The sequence below is a fragment of the Aethalodelphis obliquidens genome, unplaced genomic scaffold (assembly GCF_003676395.1).
Source record: "Aethalodelphis obliquidens isolate GAN/ISIS:26980383/991018 unplaced genomic scaffold, ASM367639v1 scaffold17, whole genome shotgun sequence".
Classification (NCBI taxonomy): Eukaryota; Metazoa; Chordata; class Mammalia; order Artiodactyla; family Delphinidae; genus Aethalodelphis; species Aethalodelphis obliquidens.
Genome location: NW_020837961.1, coordinates 6,491,672 through 6,514,268, shown reverse-complemented (window position 1 = coordinate 6,514,268; position 22,597 = coordinate 6,491,672). Strand labels below are relative to the sequence as shown.

Here is a 22,597-nt window from a genome sequence, read left to right as displayed (position 1 = left end):
TACTAGTTTTGCCATTCTATAGATGGGGGAAAAACATGGATTAATTAATGTGTTGATGATCACATGATAAACGAACATAGAGCATTTGATTCCCAGTTACTGCCCATCACCAATTTGACATTGTAAATTTATCTTCACTTTTGCCCTGAAAATAATTTGTAATCTCCTCCTGAACCTGATTTCACTGATCCTGCTGTCTTTTTTTCTTTCTTTCTTACTTTTCTTTTTTTTTTTTTTTTTTTTTTTGGCGGCCCTGTACAGGCATGTGGGATCTTAATTCCCCAACCAGGGATCAAACCCGTGCCCCCTGAATTTGGAATGTGAAGTCTTAACCACTGGACCGCCAGGCAAGTCCCTGATCCCTCTGTCTTAATCATATGGAAAAAGTTAAAGCCGGATACGAGTTCGGATTCTCCTCCTGTTAAGTCGAACGGAGCTCGGTTAGTTCCTGCTAGGGTGGAAATAAATCATATCGTGGCTAGTGGTCATGATGGGAAGATCGATCATAGTTGTTCTTGTGTTGTGGTGAGGGTGAAAGACCTGTTTATTAAGAGTACAGATAAGAGGATAATTGGTAGTGTTACTTCATCTGAGATCTTTGTGCTCCTGCTCGTAGGGCCCCAATTAGTGCATATTTTGAGTTGGAGGCACAGTTCAGAGTGTTCAGAGTTACATATATATAAAATGGAATCTCTGTCTTGTACACCTGAAACTAAAACGACATTGTAAATCAACTATACTTCAATAAAATTTTAAAAAAAGAAAAGAAAAAGAAACAGAAATAAGCAAGAGGAAAGCAGTGAATTAAGGCAGCAGTGCCCCTCTAGCTGAAGGAACCTAAAGGAGAAGGAACTTCAAATGGTGGCTTAGAACCCCAGTTTATAAAGCAGCTTCAACAAAGAGTAGTGCGTTTGTAGACAAGAGAGAGGACATGGGAAGCAGGTTTAGGCTTTCAAGGGCAGCAAAATGTGGGAAGTTAAATCCACAGAAAAGAATTAATGGAGTGAGGTTTGGTTGCAGATTCCTCTGGTGTCCACTCTGGGCTTAAAGCATCTGCATCCACGAAAATGAGAAATTATATCCCACGTCCAGGCAGAAAAGGAAAATTTTCTGGGTTTTCTTCTTAATTGCTTTCTGCCCAGAATAATTTTTTAGGTCAAAAACGTTTATATAGTGGTGACATATACTAGTTTCTTTCAAGTGCAACTTACAGAGGAATGATTCTCAAATGTTAGGGTGCACCGGGATCACCTGGTCGGCTTTTTGTAACGTGGATTGATTTCTTGACTCCCCACCCCACCCTGTGAATTTCTGCTCAGTAGGTTGGAAGTGGGGCTTAAGAATCAGTAGGTTGAATAAATGTGTGCATGGTTCTGATGCTGCTGGTCTGGACAGCACACTTGAGACCCTGGGCAGGCCCTGCTTGCAGAGGGGTCCTCCCTGTACCTTCTCCACACCTCCACCACCAACTTCCCCAGATTTTTCTTAATAATGTCATCAGAGACCCAGGTTTCCAAGCATACAGAATAGTCTCAGTTCCTACTGCAACGCTTCTTCTCGGTCTGTTCAACATTACGAGAGTTTTCTCCATCAGTCTCTTGAGTGTTTGAACATCCTGCGAGCAGAGGCACTGACTGCCTTTTAGTTCTGGACTCTCTTTTCAAGGATGCTTGGGTAAGGAACTGCTTAGGAAAATCTATATACAATCACCCTCCAGAGCAGTGGGAGGAGAGATTGCTGTACAACATAATAAAGATGATGCCTCCCTTTGAGGCAGAGATTGGGCAGGTTTGCCTGCAGCCCAGTAGAGAAGCTTGGGATGTGGCCTGGAGGTTCCTCAGCTGTGCTGTAAATTTGCTGCGTGCACAGCATCCATCTAGGCCCATCCACGATGAAAGGACAGGGGGAACTGACGCTAGCATGGAGCTCATGCTGCCCGCTATGCCACAAGTGAGAACGTGCTTTGCATCTGATCCAAGATGATACTGTTCCGCCAGCATCCAGGAAACGGGCAGGCTAACTTGTTAGCTCAGAACTAAAGCAAATCTCAGATCCTTCATAGTTCTTAACATGTACATTCGCAAATGTTTTACACCACACATTGTAAAGGCTTTACTCCCCAGATCTTGATTTTTCAATGTCCTTCACCAGTAAAGGCAGGTAGGGTGTCATGGAGAAATGGTTGGAAAGAACGAGACTGAAAGCGCACGTCTGACAGCAGAGCTGTGTTCGAAGACTAGTGAAGACCCGCCAGAAGGGTGCAGAGGCAGGGCAAAGGCCCCGACAGGCCCAATACAGAGCACTCTGGACCTCAGCAAAGAAGATAAGGGATTATACACATTGGAGAAAAAAGAATTCATGAGCCCAAGAGGTACCTTTAAAAAGGCCAGAGGGGGAGTCAGGGAGGGAAAGGTCTTCTTTAGAGAGGATGCCAGCAGTGAAGTGTAGGCATGCAGAATTAGAGAACCACCATCTGCTACCCACAATGCCACCACTGAGCCAGAAAGAATCCTCACTGGTGGTCAAAGTCTTTGTTAGGGAGCTGGGTATCAGGGACAGACCACTTGGCCTGTGATGATGAAGGAGAAAGGGACCTTTCTCACGGAGACATGCCCAGACACCACTTGAACCAAGTGCCCAAACTGACATTGTGCGTCCTCTAATGGGATGCAGTGGGAGGAACTCTACATCGCCCAGGTGATGTCCTGGACAAAAATGTTCAATCAGAATTGAATCACAAGGAAACAATGAGGCAAATCTAGAATGGGGAACACTGCAGGAGACACCTGGCCTGAAGTTTTCCTAAAAGTCAATGTCTTGAAAGACAAAGAGGGGGAGGGACAGGAGCAGTGTTCTAGATTGAAGATAATATGGGGGGTGAGGAGTGTTTTCATTGCCTTGATGATGCTGGTGCTTTCATGCAATATACTCATGTCAGCCCCCATGAAACTGTGCACCTTAGTTTGTACTTTATTGCTTGTCAATCATACCTTGATAAATGTATTTTTTAAAAGAGTCAGGGAAGCTTTTCTAGATTAAAATAGCTGCAACAAAATGATAATGTACGAACATTAATCGAGATCTGAATTTTGAAAATAAATTTAAATATGGCTTTGCAGCAATTGGAGAAATGAATGTTACGTATTAATTAAAAACATATTCCTTCATTACAGTAATGATATTGTGCAGGAGACATTCTCATTTTTAGGATGTTCAACTTGAATATTTAGCAGGTGTCTGAAACTCCCAAATGCTTTAGCAAAACAATTTAAGAGACAAACAAAATGGATATATGGAGAGAAATAATACACTGTGGCCAACATGTCCGTTTGACAGTTGGAGGGATAGGTATATAGGTGTCAATTTTACCATTCGTTTCATTTTTCTGTAGGTTTGTAATTATTTTTAAAAAGAGTGTGGAAAAACAGGAGTGTTTGCTTCTTGAGAGATCGATTCCTGGAATTAAATGAATTGGTGAGTTGGAACAGACTCAGATACAGTCACTTTTTAAAAATATTATACCCTACCATATTGTATGAGTTACTTCGTACAGTAAACTAATGAGGATATATTATTATTATATTATGCAGAACAATCTCCTTCCCATCTTTGCACCCACTCTCACTCCTCAAAATCAGAACGTTAGAAATGATTTTAACACCGTTTGATGTGTACAGATCGAGCAAAAATATACCGAAGTTCTAGGCATTTCTATAAGTGTATAGTTCATAACATACCTAAAAAAAAATGAAAACGAAAGCTAGAAGTAAGGTTTTGGGGTCAATACTTGCTAAGGTCTCCTTGTCCTCTGAGTTTTTTATAATCTACTAATTCCCTAACATTTCCCTTTTTTGGGAGGCTGATCTAATGCTAATATAACTTACAGAGTAACTGATTTGTGCCCGTTAACGTGGAGAATATACATCTACACTTACTATTAACAACATCGCTGTGACTTTTGGCTTATATTTATTTGGCAGATAACTGAGATCACCCCAAAGCTCAAGCTCATTCCGCTTCCCCCGCACATGGCTTGTCTCTCATCCTTCCATAAATCCTCCTTGTATGGAAGTCTTACGAATCATGCTTTACCTCTTTTGGGACTTTTTTGGGGAGAATATTCTCAAATCAGGAATTAGCACGTCAAGGAGGAGTAAAGGTACAGATCTAAGTATTTTGAAAGAGACAGGCTGTTGTCACAGCCCAGAGAAGTGAGATTCCCTCCGGGTGGCCCGGAGTAAATCACCACTATAAGCCTCCCTTTCTACTTTTGTCTATGGGAGACAATTCTTCCTACAACAGAGAATTCTCATAAAGTTTTCATGGGAAGTTTGACTAAAGCATAGAGCAGAAGGTCTAAACTATAGTAAAGTACTCAATAAAGGGTAGCTTTTATTTTAAAATGAGAGAGCAAAGAATACTAGAGGAAAGGCTGATCTAGCGAAAGGATATCCTTTCTCCAAAAACTTCCTTTTCCCATCATGAATACAACACTTTCCATTTAAGTTTTTTTGCTCACAGTTGACCCCCCCAAATTGGAATATTTGTGTGGATATGGGATAATTTCTAAGACCCAAAGTTAAGTAAAAAAAGGGGCAGGGGTGTGGTTAGAGAACACTTCTCCTCTCAGTTGTGGTTTAAAAGGCATAATGGACATTCACCTGTATGTGCAGAGACCACTTTCAGTATAGACCTAGAGCTGGAAACATTCAGCTGTGACACGTGCTGCAGTGGCCAGTAGAGGACTGAACACCCTGCATTATTTTTCATCTATTCATATCAGTTTGGTTGTTCAAAAGCTTTCCAGCAGATGGTGCTAGACACTATTCGGTGCACAAGTCCTTAGGACAGGAATTTGTGTCCACAATGAAAATAAAAGTCTTACCCCCTCTCCCGAATGGAAGGTCATCCACACCGAAACAGGGCAATAACTGCATTGCTTTAAAAAAAATACATTGAAGTATAGTTGATTTAGAGTGTTTTGATAGTTTCTGGTGTACAGCAAAGTGATTCAGTCATATTTATTATTTTTCATATGTATATATATATACATATGAAATATATATATTTTTTCTTTTTCATATTCATTTCCATAATTGTTTATTCCAGAATATTGAATATAGTTCCCTGTGCCATACTGTATGTCCTTGTTGCTTCTCTATTTTATATACACTAGTTTGTATATGCTAATACCAAACTCCTAATTTATTCCTTTCCCACGCAATTTAACGTGCGGTAAACATAAGTATGTTTTCTATGTCAGTGAGTTTATTTCTGTTTTGGAAATAAGTTCATTTGTATCATACTTTAGATTCCACATATGAGTGATATCATGTGATATATGTCTTTCTCTGCCTGACTCACCTCACTTAGTATTATAATCTCTAGGTCCATCCAAGTTGTTGAAAATGGCATAATTTCATTCTTTTTTATGGCAGAGTAGTATTCCACTGTATTATATGTACCATATCTTCTTTATCCATTCATCTATCAAGGGACATTTAGGTTTCTTCCATGTTCTGGCTCTTGTGAATAGTGCTGGTATGAACAGAAGGGTGCATGTATCCTTCAGAACTATAGATTTGTCCAGATATATGCCCAGGAGTGAGATTCCTGGATAATATTTTTAGTTTTTTTAAAGAATCTCCCTTGTGTTCTTCATAGTGGCTGTAACAATTTACATTCCCACCAACAGTATAGGAGGCTTCGCTTTTCTCCATACTCTCTCCAACATTCGTTATTTGTAGACTTTTTGATGATGGCCATCATGCTGCTATAAATGCCATTATTTCATTCTTTTTTATGACTGGGTAATATTCCATTTTGTGTGTGTGTGTGTGTGTGTGTGTATGTATATATATATACACACCACATCTTCTTTATCCATTCATCTGTTGATGGATGGTCCCATCCAGTCTTAACTGGCTCAGATCGAACTAGACACTGCTGACTCCAAGTCCCTGGAAAATCACTGGGGCCAACATCTTACTGTTTGTGGAGGACATGCAAGTCTTAGAACGACCTTGATCAGTGAAAGCAGGTGAAATAGATTAAAGCCACGGTTTCAGAAAGACACCTCTTCTTTCCTGGCAAGGACTTGATCAGTGAGAAACCCTGAACTCTTTGCTACAGCCCTCCTAGTGTCCTTTCTGTCTATAAAAGAGCTCTCCTCTCCATCTGTGCTGGGGACTTGCACATGGCTTGCCATGGTGGCAGATCCCAAACGGCAATTCTGTGAGAACCAACCCGTCTTTTCTGGAGAAACGTCTGGCCATCTATTTGTTTCAGGTTAGCAAGAGGGAGCTTTAAAATGGCACACTGAGGCTTAAAAGCCAACACCAGTAGGGGACCCACATTTTCTCTTATTGTATTCTCTGAAACAAATTGCAAAGCCCCACTCATCTCAAGGGGGCTGTAAAGGTATATGTATCAAGAGGTAAAAAAAAATGATGTTAACCACAATTCTTGAGTCCAATTAGACACTCATGAAATTTACATTAATGCTGAGGGCTAGAAATAAAACTTTCCAAATACAACTTATAAATACATAAACATAGAAACTGTTAATAATTTTGGCTCAATTTGATAGCAGTTGTTCAATAAGTTCATAAAAGATATTTCTTTTAAGTAAAATAAGCCTTAAAACAGTTTTCATTAGGAGAATTATAAAGCATTATATTATTATGAAATTTTTGTGATTCGTCAGAAAAAATCACGGAGTGTGATGTCTAAACACAATGGAATGAAAGAAGAAAAATCTCTTAACTGAGAAAGGCTTCTGTGGATGAGGATCTAGGAGCTACGTAAATGACTGGAGTGACGTGCTGAAGACCAGAGGTGGGTGGAGGTACGTCCCGACCGGAAACACACAGTCACACACACAGACACATTTCGTGCTTTGCGTGGTTCTTTTTTTTTTTTTTTAATTTATTTTATTTTTTTATTTTTGTCTGTGCTGGGTCTTCGTTTCTCTGTGAGGGCTTTCTCTAGTTGTGGCAAGCAGGGGCCACTCTTCATCGCGGTGCACGGGCCTCTCACTATCGCGGCCTCTCTTGTTGCGGAGCACAGGTTCCAGACGCGCAGGCTCAGTAGTTGTGGCTCATGGGCCTAGTTGCTCCGCGGCATGTGGGATCCTCCCAGACCAGGGCTCGAACCCCTGTCCCCTGCATTGGCAGGCAGATTCTCAACCACTGCGCCACCAGATAAGCCCCCTGGCAGGAGTTCTTTAGACCCAACCAAGTTGTCAGTTACTTGCCGCGCAGTCTTAATTTGGATGTTCGGTGGTCGTCTGGGTGGATCTTTTCAAGTCCAAAGAGAGAGAGCAATAGGAGAATGAGAAAGACTGAGGGGGAAAAGCCTTGGCCTCAGTGCGCTTCTTCACGGCCAGAGAACTGGTCTCTGCCAGATCCTGCAGGCGACATCAGCTGCCCCTTAACGGGCTACTCGAATCTACGTGGCTCAGGATAAGGCCCAGCCGCCCTTCAGAGGGGAGCCATAGCCCAGTAGGCGGATCGAGATTATGGCCTTGGAGGCCCCGCATTGGGTGCCAGGAAAGATGTTGCAGGAAAGAGAGTGGGGTGCGAGAGGATGGTCACATCCCAAGCCATGTCCGAGTCCCTGGGATGGCCGCCAAGTGTGGGTTCTTGGCTTCGTGCAGGCAAGAATTCAAGAGCAAGACGTAGTAAAGTGAAAGAAGGTTTATTCAGGGAGATACACGGTCCATAGACAGAGTGTGGGCCATCTTGGAAGGCAGGAGGCCGCGTGGTTCTGATATGTACAAAATTCTGTCACTCTGGTTAGTTAAAGAACACATCCCCCAGTGGATCAAATGTCATCAATAGTTAACCAGGGTGTATTAACCATATTTCCATAAAGTGTAAACTATCTGGACACAAAGGGTGGGGTCCCCAGCCAGAGAGGATTGCTGCCAGGCCTTGAAAGCTCATGAAATTGGTTCTGCTGGGTTTCAAATCTGCCCTAGCAACGCGGTGCTGCCACACCCGGGTCTTCTCTCCAGCACACATTGTCTAACAGCGACTCTCCTAATTTCAGCTATTTTTGCAATCTGGATAGGCTGAGGATCTCCAAAATCATCAAATCCTGCTTTTATTTTATTTTATTTACTTATTTATTTTCTGACTGGTCCCCTTAATCGATCTCCCTCCTCTCACGTTTTTCTGTAAGCAGCAAGAAGGAACCAGGCCACACCCTCAACCCATTGCTTGGAAATCTCAGCCAGATATCCAGGCGATTCCCTCTCAAGTTCTGCTTTCCACACAGCTGTAGGACACAATTCAGCCGTCTTCTTCTCCCGCGATATACCAAGAATCACCTTTCTTCCAGTTTCAAGTCACACGTTCCTCATTTCCACCTGAGTTCTCACCAAAGCACCTTTAAAATTCACGTTTCTGCCAATATTCTCCCTAGGACAGTACGTGTATTCTCAAAGGCTAAAGGTATTCGTCGTGAGCTCCCTGTTGGGCTGGTTAATGACATTGTTATACCATATGGGTTAGAACACAGAGGACTAACAATACTAGTAGGGAAAACCAGAATCCTGATGAAATGCCTTCAAGGGCCAATCATTCCATACAGTTGAATCTCCTAGGATAGGTGATTTGAAGAATCGATGTCTGTCTCCTCTTCACGCTTGGACTCAGAGCAGTCGGACATCAGACCTTATCACTCAGTTGACACTTTTCAGAAATTTCATAAGTGATCTGGAAGTCAAGTCACTTGACTTCAGTTCTTCTTTACTTTTCTTTGCTTATTGACTCTGTTCTTGGCCACAAGATTGACAAGAATTAACTGTGATTTTATACCAGTTCCCTGCTTGCCAGGAGTCACGTGAACAAGAACTTTTCCCGTTAGAATTCTGTGACCTTAAAGGGGGGGTTACAGAGGAGGGGCCAGAGCAGGGGCCCTAGGACAGTGGTGTGGGATGCAGTGACAGAGGTTCAATCTAATGCCCACAGGACTTGCAGCTGGACTGATTGGTTGGGATTAAGGAATGAGAATTCAAAGATTCTTCCAAGGATTTCTGCATTTGCACTTGGGCAAATGATAGTTCCATTACTGAGACGTGGAGAGTAGGAAATGAGTTGTTTTCTGAATTGCAGAGAAGGTTGCTGGAAAATAAGAGATACATTTTACCTATTAAGGGAAAAATCATTTCAAAGATGCTGAGACAAGACAGTGTGGGGAATTGCTGTTGTTCATTACTGTATTCCCATCTCCTATAATGGTCCTAGTTATTAATTAATAAGCACTCAGTAAATATCTGTGGTACTCATTAACTAGCTAATTAATTCTAGAATATGCAAATCTTATACATCCAAACCATAGTCTAGTGCACACGTTGTTAACTGATTTTGTCTGCTTGGTGCACTTGTAAGGCCAACACTCTCTTTCCTTTCCTGTAAGGTGTGACTAAGCCCTTAGCTCTCATCACAACAGATAAAAAGTAAAATCATCATTTATCTTCCAATCACTGCCACTTCCACTCTCCAGTGCAGACTTTATTTATGCAAAGGAGAATATTACTGATGTGAGAAAAAACATGCTGGTAACTTGGTCTTGGACAGGGCTGTGACCTGCCTAAAGATGGGGTAGGGCTGAGGACTGGAAAGGGCGAGGTCATTCTAATCTCTGCTGCACTGAAGCCGTGGGGCACAAGTAGGAAGCAGAGTCAGCGGACGCTCAGAGGACACTGTACCGTGTGCACCGCTACCCCCTGGCCCTGGGGTTCCTGCTTCATTCTACACCATCCTGGACGCTCTTTTCAGGCTGGAAACCTGAACCATCATCAGCACACCTGTCTCCTGGGCTGGGACTTTGCACAGTTTTTCTTCTGTGTGTCAGGCAGGTCCAGAGCTGGTCTGTGTACACTTTCCCCTCTGGGATGAGGGGCCCTCCAACCCTGGACTAGGGACCCACTTGATCTGTGGGTGCAGGGAACATAGGATGGACTCAGCCAGACCCCTGAACCTGAGGGGTGCAGGCCCCTCCACATGCCCAGGGTGCCAGAGATTGTGCCCGGGAAGAGCAGGGGAGCCCGAGGGTCTGGCATCACACCTCCCCAGGGAAGAAGCCTTTCAGATTTCAGTTCCTTATCAGTGAAGATGGGGTTAAGCGGCCTTGAGAGGATCATGAGAAGATCACAGAGGTGCAGCGGAGACCTTGTTATCACCAGGGCCAACGGTGCCTGACCTAATCAGAGCAGACCCTCCCCTCCATTCCCCTCCCCTGCCCTCTGCTCCCTTCTGGGCAGCAGGTCTGAATACCCTCTTCCCTCACAGGACCCCATTCCCCAGGGGGAGGAGCCACGGTCTTTAGGGTGGGACCCCAATAGCTCCATCCCCCTCCTGGGGGTGTATATAAGCCCGGGTCACATCCTGGACCACACTATCTGGTGGGAGAGCAGCCTGAGGACCCGGCCCTGTGAACCAGGAAAGAACCACAGCCCCAGATAAGTGGGGATCCAGGAGGGGGCACAACTGGGGGCTCCCTGATCCCCTGCGCTGGGCCCAGCCTAGGGATCCACCTCCAGGGGATCCAGACTTGGGTTTGCCTTATGTAAGAGCACATCCTTTATTAGGTTTCCCAGTCCCTCAGCGGGCCTCGTCCTAGGTCACCTAAATGTTGCTGAGAGCGCAGATGCCCAGTTCCCGCCCTGCCCAGGGCCCAAGGATGGAGAGACTGGTATCTTTTGTGACAAAAGAAGCTGGTCTGAAGCCACTGTGGGATCCCCCTCCGGGATGTCTCTGTCAGAGGCAGTTTGTGGTGTCAAACAAAATTTCAGAAACCCAGACCTGATTGAATTAGAGATGTTTATTTGGGGGTTGTTAGAACTGCAGCCCTGGAGACCCAGATAAACTTGAATTGTCATCCCCAGGCTACAAAATGGGGAAGGCTTATAATGGCAGAAAACTTTCAAGATTACATAAATTGGTTATCAAGAATTAGGATTGGAGCTGGCAAGAAGTAAAGGTGCTTGTTAAGCAAGTAAGGGTTGGCTGGGGTCGAGACGATTACATAGTTGGTGGGTGGCTGTGATAGTGAAACCGCAAGGTTGCCACTAGAGCTGTTAGCAGACACTCTGGAAAATGGCTGGTGGTGTCCTTGAGTTTGAACCATTTCCGAAAACTCAAGTTCTCAGTGATGAGAGGAGGTATTTGAAACCACAACGACAATGGCCACCTTGGTCCACTTTGATTTTTAAATGACTTTAAATCCATCACCAGTGTGTAGGTGGGGAGGAGAGTGATTAGAGCTGTGGGGCCCAGTATGAACTTGATCTTCCTCAACTTCATCACTGCCTGCTTGCAGACACAGAGAGTACAAGTAAGTTGCCCAAAGTCACTCAGCTCCTAAGGGAGACCAGAAACCTGGCCAGGGTTTTAGTCATTCGACAGCTTAGCCGGGGACTGAGGTGATATTTGGAGATGCCATCATGGCGGGATAACACAGAGTTGACAGTCACGTGTGGGAGGCAGATTTCCAAAACCTGGGTAAATTTACAACAGCCAGAGTGGAAAGAATTCCTGATCCTGTCCTTACAGCTCTGGCACATTTTGTTGGGGGAGGTGAGCCCTCATGGAGTCGGGAAGCTGGGATCTGGAGGAAGGGACAAGTGAGCTCTGAGCTGGGCAGCACAGGAGACAAGTGAGGGCTCTGCTTGTACAAAGGCGCTGGGGCCAGAGGGGGCTGACCCTGCAGGAAGAGGGCAGGAGGTTGAGCGCTGCAGAGGGCTCGGTGCTGGGGGAAGCTGGAGCTGAGGGAAGGACGCAGTTCCTGTGCAGGGAACAGCAGTCCTGCAGGAGAGGGTGTGATTAGATCCTGGCGTGGTGGGAGGAGACTGGAGGGGCCCAGCAGGTGGTGGTGGGCTGGGTGGTCAGAGGCTGGTGCAGGCACCCAGGGGAACATGTAGGGGCTTGGGCCAGGTTGTCAGTGGGGACAACAGAAGGTGTGTTCTTCGACCACAGCATCCTGAGCATGGCAAGTCTGGGGTTTTGTTAGTTGAGTACCATGAGAACCTCCATGTGCCAGGCCTGCTGCTAGGCACATTTCCCCTCCTCTGTAAATCCTTTCTGAGCTGTCACAGGTCACAGGGCCATAGATGGAAGAGCCAGGATTGCAGCCCAGACAGCCTGGCTCAGAGTCTCTGCTCGCTCACCCGACCAGGCTTCCTCTCCTTCTGGCTCCACTACCCTGTCTGTGGTCTTTTACAGAGCTCTGCCAATCAGACGAGGCACAAAGAACAATCTCTCTTGTTTTTCACACTGATGTCTCTGAATTATTAAAAATGATCTGCTTTGACTTCATAATTGGCCATCTGTTAATCTTCTTCACCCATTTTTGTATCCTGATTGTTCATTATGTTTGCTTGAATTGCTTGATATAAGCTAATTAAATGCTTGAAGCAATCATGTAGTTTTCTGATTTTCAAAACTTTGCCTCCTCGGCCAAACAGATTGAACGTATTTCTCTATAATTTATTTCTATAGTCTGTGGTTTTGTGGTCACTTCTGCTTTTATTAGACATGCACACAGAAAACTGCTTAAGCCTGTAACCCTGCACCACCACCCAGATGAAGAAATAGATTGTTACCAGCACCCCTAGAGCCTTCTCACCTTCCTCCCACTCACTAGCCCATCCCTCCTCCCCCAATACGAGCACTAATGCTGAGGTCTAGCACCATGAAGTCATTTTTCCCGCACACACGGTGTGTATCCTTTTGTGCCGGGATTTTTGTCGCACCATGTTACATCTTTGAGATTCATTTCAGGTTTGGGGTGAAGAGTACTTAGTGTCCACCCAATGCTGATTAATGTCCCACTGTATGAATAGATGGTAATTCATTTACCATCTAATGTTGTGGAACTTTGGGGTTATTTCCAGTTTGAACTTGTGGAAAGTGTTCCACTGATCCTTCGTAAATGTAGTTTTGTGCAGTTTGTAGCCCTCCTAGTTTATACTCTGAATGATTACACAGCCTGAGTGACATAACTGAGTGTATGTTCTAAGATAGTTAATAATGCAAAATAGTTTTCAAAAGTGGTTATGCCCGGGGCTTCCCTGGTGGCGCAGTGGTTGGGGGTCCGCCTGCCGATGCAGGGGGCGCAGGTTCATGCCCCAGTCCGGGAGGATCCCGCGTGCCGTGGAGCGGCTGGGCCCGTGAGCCGTGGCCACTGGGCCTGCGCATCCGGAGCCTGTGCTCCGCAACGGGAGAGGCCACAGCAGTGAGAGGCCCGCGTACCGCAAAAAAAAAAGATTTGCACATGGCAAAGCATAGTGGAAAGTGATGGGGAGTGTCACCCAATTTGCCATACCCAGTAATGATTTACATAGCATTTACATTGTATGAAGTATTGTAAGTAATCTAGGGGTGATTTGAAGTATACAGGAGGATGTGCATAGGTTATAGTATGCCATTTTATATAAGGGACTTGAGATCTGTGGATTTTTGTATCTTCTAGGGTGTTGGAACCAGTCTCCCTGCAGACACCAAGGAACGTCTGTATATATGAGAGCTCTCTCTAGTATGCATGCAACTTTGCTGTAAATCTAAAACTATGGTAAAACAACAAAGTTATTTAAATACTATATGAAAGAGCGACGCCGCGATGGTCTGTGGCTCTTATGTGCCAGGCAGGAAACAACACACATCACGTCTACACTCATGTTATCGGCTAGTTCTAGTGACACGACACCACTTGTTTGCAATGTGGCTGGGATCCTTGGGAGCCACCTTGCATGCAGGCTACTATATCCTTGAAAGAAAAGGAGAAAGAAAGAAGGAAGAAGGAAGAAGGCAGCCTGTGGGGGGGTCCCAGTGTGTGGAAACCTTTCCTCCTTCACAGCTCCCTCCCACTGGTGCAGGTCCCGTCCCTATTCTTTTGTCTCTGTTTATTCTTTTTTCTTTTGCCCTACCCAGGTACGTGGGGAGTTTCTTGCCTTTTGGGAGGTCTGAGGTCTTCTGCCAGCGTTCAGTAGGTGTTCTGTAGGAGTTGTTCCACGTGTAGATGTATTTCTGATGTATTTGTGGAGAGGAAGGTGATCTCCGCGTCTTACTCCTCCACCGTCTTGAAGGTCTTCTCTAAACCTTTTGAATTGCTGGTGGCATCAGCTTCCCCTTTTTGTTTGTTCTTTTACTATGGGATGAGTATTTGGTTTTAATTTAAATACTCTGAGATACAAAATATGACTCATTCCCTATCACAGTTCATGTCACACAAGATCCCTTAAGACAGGAACCCCGTCAGTATGATACTGAATCCTGAAAGGCTGGCCCTGCTTTGTACGGTACAGTGTAATTCAACAGGATGGGGCCAGCCTACCTGCTAGATGCTAATTAACCTAAAGAGCTCATTGTTATGCATTGAATCTCCTTTGGACCCATTGCTTTTAAGAATTACCATCGTCTTCCCTACAAGACTACTTCAGAAGTTGTCTGGCTTTTACCCTCATGCCTCCTGTGTAAAAACTGAAACTGTTCTAAATTTATCAGTGATTAGTTTCTCAGCCAAGGAATATTTTTTATGTATGTTGCTCTCTGAGGCACTTTACAGTCTTGAGCTCTGGTTGCTCCAACTTGTTTTAGCAAGTTGCTCTTCCTCTCCTTCCCCTTCCTGCATATGCCTGCAAAGGCACGCAGCAAACTTCTAATATGTAGTATGAAACATATATATGTATGTGTGTACGTATGGGCACACACAGGCATGTCTCTGTGCGTTTATACATATTCACATGTACATTATCTATAAATTCATCTAAAAAGGCCTGTATCTCTTTCCTGCAGAAGTGAGATTTAGAGGGAGCAGGTCTATGTGTGCCATTTTGTTTTGTAAACCCTTTTTTAAAACAAAACACAACACTAAAATGTATTTACTTTCTTTGCCATTTGAAAACAACTTTTTAAAGAGAAAAAGCCAAGTTATTTTTGTTGCAGGAGAATGGGGTGAGAGAGGATGGTCATGTCCCAGGTCTCAGGTGAGTCCCTGGGATGGGCTGCCAAGTGAGGGTCCTTGGCTTCCTGTGGGAAATAATTCAAGAGCAAGCCATATTAAGTGAAAGCATGTTTATTTAGAGATACACACTTCACAGGTAGAATGCAGTCCATATCAGAAGGCAGGAACAGCCCTGGGAGATAAACGTTTCAAAGACAGAATGCAGTCTGTCTCAGATGGTGTGAGCAGCCCCGAAATGATATCCAGTGGTTAGTTTTTATGGGCTGGATAATTTCATATCTAATAAGTAGGAGGATTATACCAACTATTCTGGGGAAGCGGGCATTTCCAGGAATTGGGACACCATCCACTTTTTGGCCTTTTATGGTTGGCCTCTGAACTGTCATGGCACCTGTGGGTGTGTCATTTTGAAACCATGCAACTCAGATTGGGACTTGGACCCACAGGCCAGGACTTGAACCCAGCCAAAACCCAGATCAGGACTTGACCCCCTGTCTTTTAACTGAGATCACATACCTGGTCTCAGGACTTAATGAAGCTTAGGTTCTTGGTGTCTTGTTGCAGAAAGAATTCAGTGAGAGACCAAGCGAAGGTAAGAAGTGGATTTATTTAGAGAGATACACATTCCATGGACAGAATGCGGTCTGTCTCAAAAGGCAAGAACAACACTAGGAGAAACACACTCCACAGACGGAGTGTGGGCCATCTCGGAAGGTGAGAGGCCCCAAAGTATGGGGTGGCTAGTTTTTATGGGCTGGGTAATTTCATAGGCTAATGAGTGGGAGGAGTATTCCAACTGTTTTGGAGAAGGGGGTGGAGATTTCCAGGAATTGGACCACCGCCCACTTTTTGAGCTTTTATGGTGAGCCTCGGAACTGTCGTGGCACCTGTGGTTGTGTCATTTAACATCTGCTAATGTATTACAATGAGCATATAATGAGGCCCAAGGTCCACTGGAAGTTAAATCTTTCACCATCTTGATGCCAGCAGCTCAGCTTCTCTGTATATCGGTGCTGAATCCAATCTCAGAGACAGAGTTTTGGGTGAAGTAGAAAAGGAGAGCTTTACTTCTTTGTGAGGCAAAGGGGGACACAGCAGGCTCCTGCCTCGAAAAACTATGTGTCCCCACTTGGAGAGGTTAGTGAGAAGTTTTATAGTAATGGCTCAAAGGGCGTGTGATCAGCTTGTGGACATTCTTCTGATTGGTTGGTGGTGAGGTAAGTAGGAGTCAGCATCATCAACCTTCAGGTTCCCTGGGGTCTACATGCCTGTGGGCAGCATACCATCGTTGTTAAATTTTCCCACCTGGAGGGGGTTTCAGTATCTGCAAAACAGCTCAAAGATATAGTGATGTGTGTCCATTGATGGGAAACCAGGACCTTGCACCAAGGCTGCACTACTGTTTCTCTTGACTGTTTCTCCCTGGTCTCGCATCCCCTCCTTTCTCTAATTAACAATTGTTTGAATCTGCTGGTTGGAACTCAGGGAAGGTCATGGAGGCAGGTCATGGAGGCCCTGCTCAGTATCAATCTTGGACCTAGTTGGTTCTACCCAGTTTTTGTCATGTCCTCAACAGCTATGTCATTCTTTTAAAGGATGTACCCTATCCCATTCCCTCCTGTTTCAATTTAGCATATGCTAATGTATCACAATGAGCATATAATGAGGCTCAAAGTCTACTGGAAGTTGAATCTTCAGCCATCTTGGGCCCAGTAGGTTCTAACCAGTTTTTGTTGTATGCTCAATGGCTATGTCATTCTTATAAAGGTTGTGCCCTGCCCCCTTCCCTCCTGTCTCATTTTGATACAATTATTTTTAGAATAAAAAATATTCTGCTTAAATATGACAATAAACAAAAGAAAGAGTTTTATTTTATGCAGATACTTTTTTCTCTTTAAAAGATAAGTAAACGGAATAATTTTTAAAAGTCCTTGAAAGGAGAGGAAAGAAAATTGGGAGGAATGAAGCCAAACTTTGTTGAATTAAGTATGAGTTGTACAAACAGAGAAATACACAGGTCTCTGGTTAAGTAAGCTGAAGTGGTGATCACTACACTGATCTGCCTCAGTGCAAAAAGTGAGGCCAAGGGCTAAGCAAGGAGAATGGGTGGCTTGTGCTCAAAAAACACAAACTCCCTGATGGTTTTCCAGGAGAAGTTTTTATAGGCAAAATTTGGGGTGAGGACTGCAGGGTGTGTGACTTTCTTCTGTTTGCTTGGTGGTGAGGTAACAGAGCAGTGCTCCAGGAATCTACTGCTCAGCTGGAAGTTACCATCCTCCCCTTGGGTTGAGGCCTTAGTTCCTACAGAAGAACTCAAAGATAGAGTTATGTATATTCCTTCAGGAGGAACCAGGACTGTGCACCCATGGCTGCATTGTTTCTTTTTTCTTTTTTTAATAAATTTATTTATTATTTTATTATTATTATTATTTATTTATTTATTTTGGGCTGTGTTGGGTCTTCGTTGCTGTGCGTGGGCTTTCTCTAGTTGCGGCGAGCAGGGGCTACTTTTTATTGCCGTGCGCGGGCTTCTCGTTGCAGTGGCTTCTCTTGTTGTGGAGCATGGGCTCTAGGCATGTGGGCTTCAGTAGTTGTGGCTCATGGGCTCAGTAGTTGTGGCTCACGGGCTCAGTAGTTGTGGCTCACGGGCTCTAGAGCGCGCAGGCTTCAGTAGTTGTGGCTCACGGGCTTAGTTGCTCCACGGTACGTGGGGTCTTCCCAGACCAGGGCTCGAACCCATGTCTCCTGCATTGGCAGGTGGATTCTTAACCACTGCACCACCAGGGAAGTCCTTGCACTACTGTTTCTTGACTGCTCCTCCTTTGTTTTAGCATTCTCTCACTTCCCTGATTAGCAACTATTTGAATCTGCCCTTTGGAAAGTCTAGGATGCTGAAGCCTTTTTTTCCTACAAACAAGAAACGGGGGACACAGAAAGGATTTGTACCCAGGGAGAGCCCACAGGGTCCTGCTTGATTTCAAAGGCGTAAACCCATGAACCAGAAATTTTTCTTCATTTTTCAGTTGCAGGTCAGGAAACTATTTTTAATTTCATGTTATATAATTTGTAGCTTTAATAAATAGTTTAAAACTTCTCTTATATCCTAGTGCTTAAGAGCATATTTTGGAAGGCGCTTGGCTTTGTATTCCAAGTACTACTATTAATTTACTAGCTGTATGTAGCTAATGTTACTCTCATTTTCTTAGTTCCTGTTTCCTCATCTAAAAACGGGCAAAATGATACTTAATCCCATAAGGTTTTGGGGAAATCACTTTGCAGAGGCGGAACCCCTTCTTTTCTCCCTTCTTCTGTCCCATCCTTACTAACAAGTGCACTTTAAATTAAACCTAGATAATTCAAAAAAAAGAAAGAGGGCTCAAACACTCTAAAAACAGAACGCCAAAAATTACAATATGAATAACGGTCATCTAAAGTCTTATCACAGGAAAAGAGTGTTTAACAGAAAACACAATTTTTAAAAACAGATTGCAAGTTTAGAACTTTTTTTCATTTTTCAAAGCTAATATTATTAAAAGATTTTTCCAAATGCTGAAAAATGAGAAATATTTTTGTTTTGGTTTACTTACAGTATTTGAACTTTTCATGACACTTGTGGCTCAGTTTATACAAGTCATATTTAGTTAAGCATAACTATATCAGTTATGAAATACAAAAGCTTCCTTCCTTTGGAAGGAAGAAAATAGTGGGCAAACTGACCTACTAACACATCATCACAGGAAACATTACATTAAAAATAGAAAAACAGAAATGGCTATATACCAAAATATTCTTTGCTCTTAACACCAAGTTAAAGACTTTGAAGAATATTATATGGCCACTTCCATAGCAACTGCCACAGAACAGTTGATATAAGGTATCATAAGAACTTGCAAAAATAGAGTAATGTGATAATCCTGAAAGTGTACAGTCAGGAGATGGTGTAGGTAGTTCTTGTGGATTCTTCGTGTACAATCAGATGACAAATTTCCAGAGGAGGTTGATAGGATTTTTCTGCAGAGCAGCTGACAGGGGCCCGAGCCTCAAATTATCAACCACACTGTCTCTTACCAAGACTCATTGGAATCCAATTATATGATTTTATAGTAGGATGAGAGCTTAGATATAAAATGAAGCTGGGGCTAGAATCCGGTGTTCTTTCCTTGATCACTCTGGCCAGGTGGAAGCCAAGAATGGAAGATGAAATATAGATCTGGAGTTTAGGGAGTGAAGTCATTTGTTGAAGTGAGAACAAAGGGAAGAAACAGAGGCTTGGAATTCAGGCTCTAATGTGTTAAAACAAGGCTATAGTTACTGATAGGACTAGAATTACCAATTTTTATCTTTTTCCTTAGGCTCTGACATGGCTCAGCTCATCCTGTACTTATGTAAAAGCTTGATATTTTGTTCATTGTCCTTTTTCTTTTCAAAAATGATGTTAAAAATGGTGTTACTTGTCTTGACTACTGAGGTTTTGGGCACACCCTTAAATTTTGTGCCCACTTATTCTAGTACTGGCACCAGGAGAGTGAAAATGATGAAGGGACCAAAGCCCTCACTGATTTCACGGAGTTTGGAAGGGACTGAGCCAAGAAAGAAGGGATCAACATTTACATCTCTTCTTTGGTCCACTACTCTGTATCTGCTCACTTCACTGACTCACCCATGACTCCAAATTGAGGTGGCACCGTTACTTCTGATACCCTTAGCTATCTTGATTAAACTATATAAAATTTCTTTTCCTTTGTGTTCTGAAAATGTTAGAAATTGCAAAGAACTTTTAATAGAAAAATAATAAAACAAACACCAAATCACAGAGAAGGTAAAGTTTAAAGTACACATATTTGACACTCCTCTGGTCTCACCCTTCACCTTGCCAGTGAATAAAACATGGCTCCACTGCCATGGACTTATGCTGGTGTGCCACTTTCAACATACATGCCACTGGTTATTGAGTTTTTAAATCAATTTTGCGAGAATCTTTGCCTTTCCTCTGATAATCTTGAATTAGGTAAAAGATCTGCACTGGCAGGTATGATCAGTCTTAAATGCCCCAATGAAAAGGAACAAGGGAAAAAGAGACAAGTACAGGAACATTTCTACCATGCTGTGCTCAATACTCTGAACTTACACAAGTAAGGACAACTAGACACTCAAATCACTGAGTGTTTTATTGAACAATTCCTGAAGTTGTATGAGCAGAAATTATAACCATTTAATTATGGCTGGTTTTTAACTTTTTCTGTGAATGTGAGAGTCTGATCTTGCAAAAGTGTAGGCTTGTATTCCATGAGATGTATCTGAGCTGTATGAATCTTTTCTTTTTCTGTACAAATTATATAAATAAGTACATATGTGTTTTCAACAAATGTAATTGTTAATAGCTATGTTTCTACTTAAATGCACTTGTGCAAAGGAATTATAATTCGTCTAGAAAACCATTTAGAGTTCCCCCCAAATATCCAATTTAAATAATGAAATAACACATTTCATAAAACATCTTTTGTTTGTGTGTAAATTTAATTACAGTACTTTTATAAGCACCTTCCATCCCCCCAAAACACTGTTAACAAGCTATGAAAGGGAGACAAACTTTCATGTATCAGAATTTATATTTCAAATTCTTTATATATAAATCTCAATTTTTTATTTTGGCAAAATCGGGATTAAAGGTTTATGGCTTCTCCCACTCTAGAATGTTTACAAAGTAAAATTTCTAGTCAAGATATGAATATGTAAATTTCATATATAGCGTTAACTTACAGTAAAATAATTAAAACTTTATGGCAGTGAGCTAACAGTCTTTGAATAAATACAAATTAGGAGCATATTTAACAACTTGAGAACAACTAATTATCAGTACAATGCAGACTTAGGATAATGTCCTTCTTTGGTAATCGTATCCTTAAATTCCCTCTGAGTTTTTATTTACATGTCTCACCACCACACCCAAATAAAGCCTAGCAGAATGATGAGCACTCAGATATTGGAGACATCACTCTGCTTGAGACTTTATTGGCATAAGTGTATTTTTTTTTTTTTTTTTTTCGGTACGCGGGCCTCTCACTGTTGTGGCCTCTCCCATTGCGGAGCACAGGCTCCGGACGCGCAGGCTCAGCGGCCATGGCTCACGGGCCCAGCCGCTCCGCGGCATGTGGGATCTTCCCGGACCAGGGCACGAACCCGTGTCCCCTGCATCGGCAGGCGGACTCTCAGCCACTGCACCACCAGGGAAGCCCAGTGTATTTTAAATTTCAATTTTAAGTTGGCCTTTCTAAGAAGCTGTCTATACAGATGAATGAAGGGCATAAAACAGAACTTCAAAAGAAATCAGACATTGGCTTCTTATGATGACATGTTGAAAAATAGGTTCAGAAATAAACATTTCAGCTGTAATATAAACTGAACTACAGTTAGTATTTCAGACTTTATTTATTTATTTATTTCAGACTTTTACAACTATAAATGGATATTATTCAAAGTACGTTCATAAACATTAAAGCCTATTATATAACATTGATAGCAGTTAATAGTTTCTTTCTTAGTCTCTCTATATAAATAATCAATGAACGAATAATTTTCTCCCTATTCTGCAAAGCCAAGTAGCCAATGCAACTGATTTCAGATTTAGGATTTTTTTTTACAATCACTCAAACATATAAAAAGTAATTTTAATACCTTCGGAAAATTATAAGAATATGAAAGGACAATTTTAAACTCCTACACTTTTTACTGTTAGAGAGTTCTAAGACATTAAAGAGTTTTTCTTCTTAAACCAGGTAAGAATAATAATGTGCAGAAAAAGATAAGAGAATTTTGTTATGCAAGCAAATAATTATACTTCAGACTGGAATTGCTTTTGAATTTATTTTCTCTCTAAAGAGAAACCAGAAAGAAGAGAATCGTGTGAAACTAATAAACCATCCCATTGCTTTCAAACAATTCCTTTTCATACAGAAACTTCTAATCAATCACACTATTACGTGGGTGGGTATCTTTTCCTTCACTCCTCTTCTGGTAGATCTGGAGAAGTTAGATAGAGAAGATCTAGATTTGGAAGCAAAGGAGAAAGAAACACATAATAAGAAATGCTATCCAGCAGACCAATTTACTCATGCTTAATTTCTTTTTATAGCCGATGAATTATGAAAAGTTACCACGGTTTTTCAGTGCTGAAAGCAACTTCATATTTTCTTACCTTTCAATATAAATACAGCACTGTATTTGTTTAAAAGTCTGAATATATGCTATTAAAGAGGTTTTACATTAAATTATTTTTCATCTAATAATCTTGATTTGCTCAGTGACCCACATTGGTACTCTCAACTATTTTTTTTTAATATTATGGACATTGATTTTTGATATTTATACCAGCTAGGAAGGTTATTTGGAGCAGGTTAAAGAAAGATATCAGAACCAAAATCTTACTTTGGGGTATTTTATTTAACAAACAGAATGGTCCCAGAGAAAGACAAATACTGTATGATATCACTTATATGTGGAATCTAGAAAATACAACAAACTAGTGAATATAACAGAAAAGAAACAGACTCACAGATATAGAGTACAAACTAGTGATTACCTTTAGGGACAGGGAAACGGGGAGGGGCAACATTGGGGTAGGGGATTA

At 42.5% G+C, this 22,597-nt stretch overlaps 1 long non-coding RNA gene across 10 annotated transcripts in view; it reads left to right on the top strand.

Annotated features, from left to right (window-relative positions):
• The window catches only part of LOC113625931 (uncharacterized), a 141,736-nt gene that overhangs the window by 5,196 nt on the left and 113,943 nt on the right, over window positions 1-22,597 (top strand). For all 10 annotated transcript variants that reach the window (XR_003434951.1, XR_003434948.1, XR_003434954.1 and 7 more), the window contains exons 2-3: window positions 262-440; window positions 6,707-6,847. This is a non-coding gene — a long non-coding RNA (uncharacterized LOC113625931). The remainder of the gene's footprint in view (window positions 1-261; window positions 441-6,706; window positions 6,848-22,597) is intronic.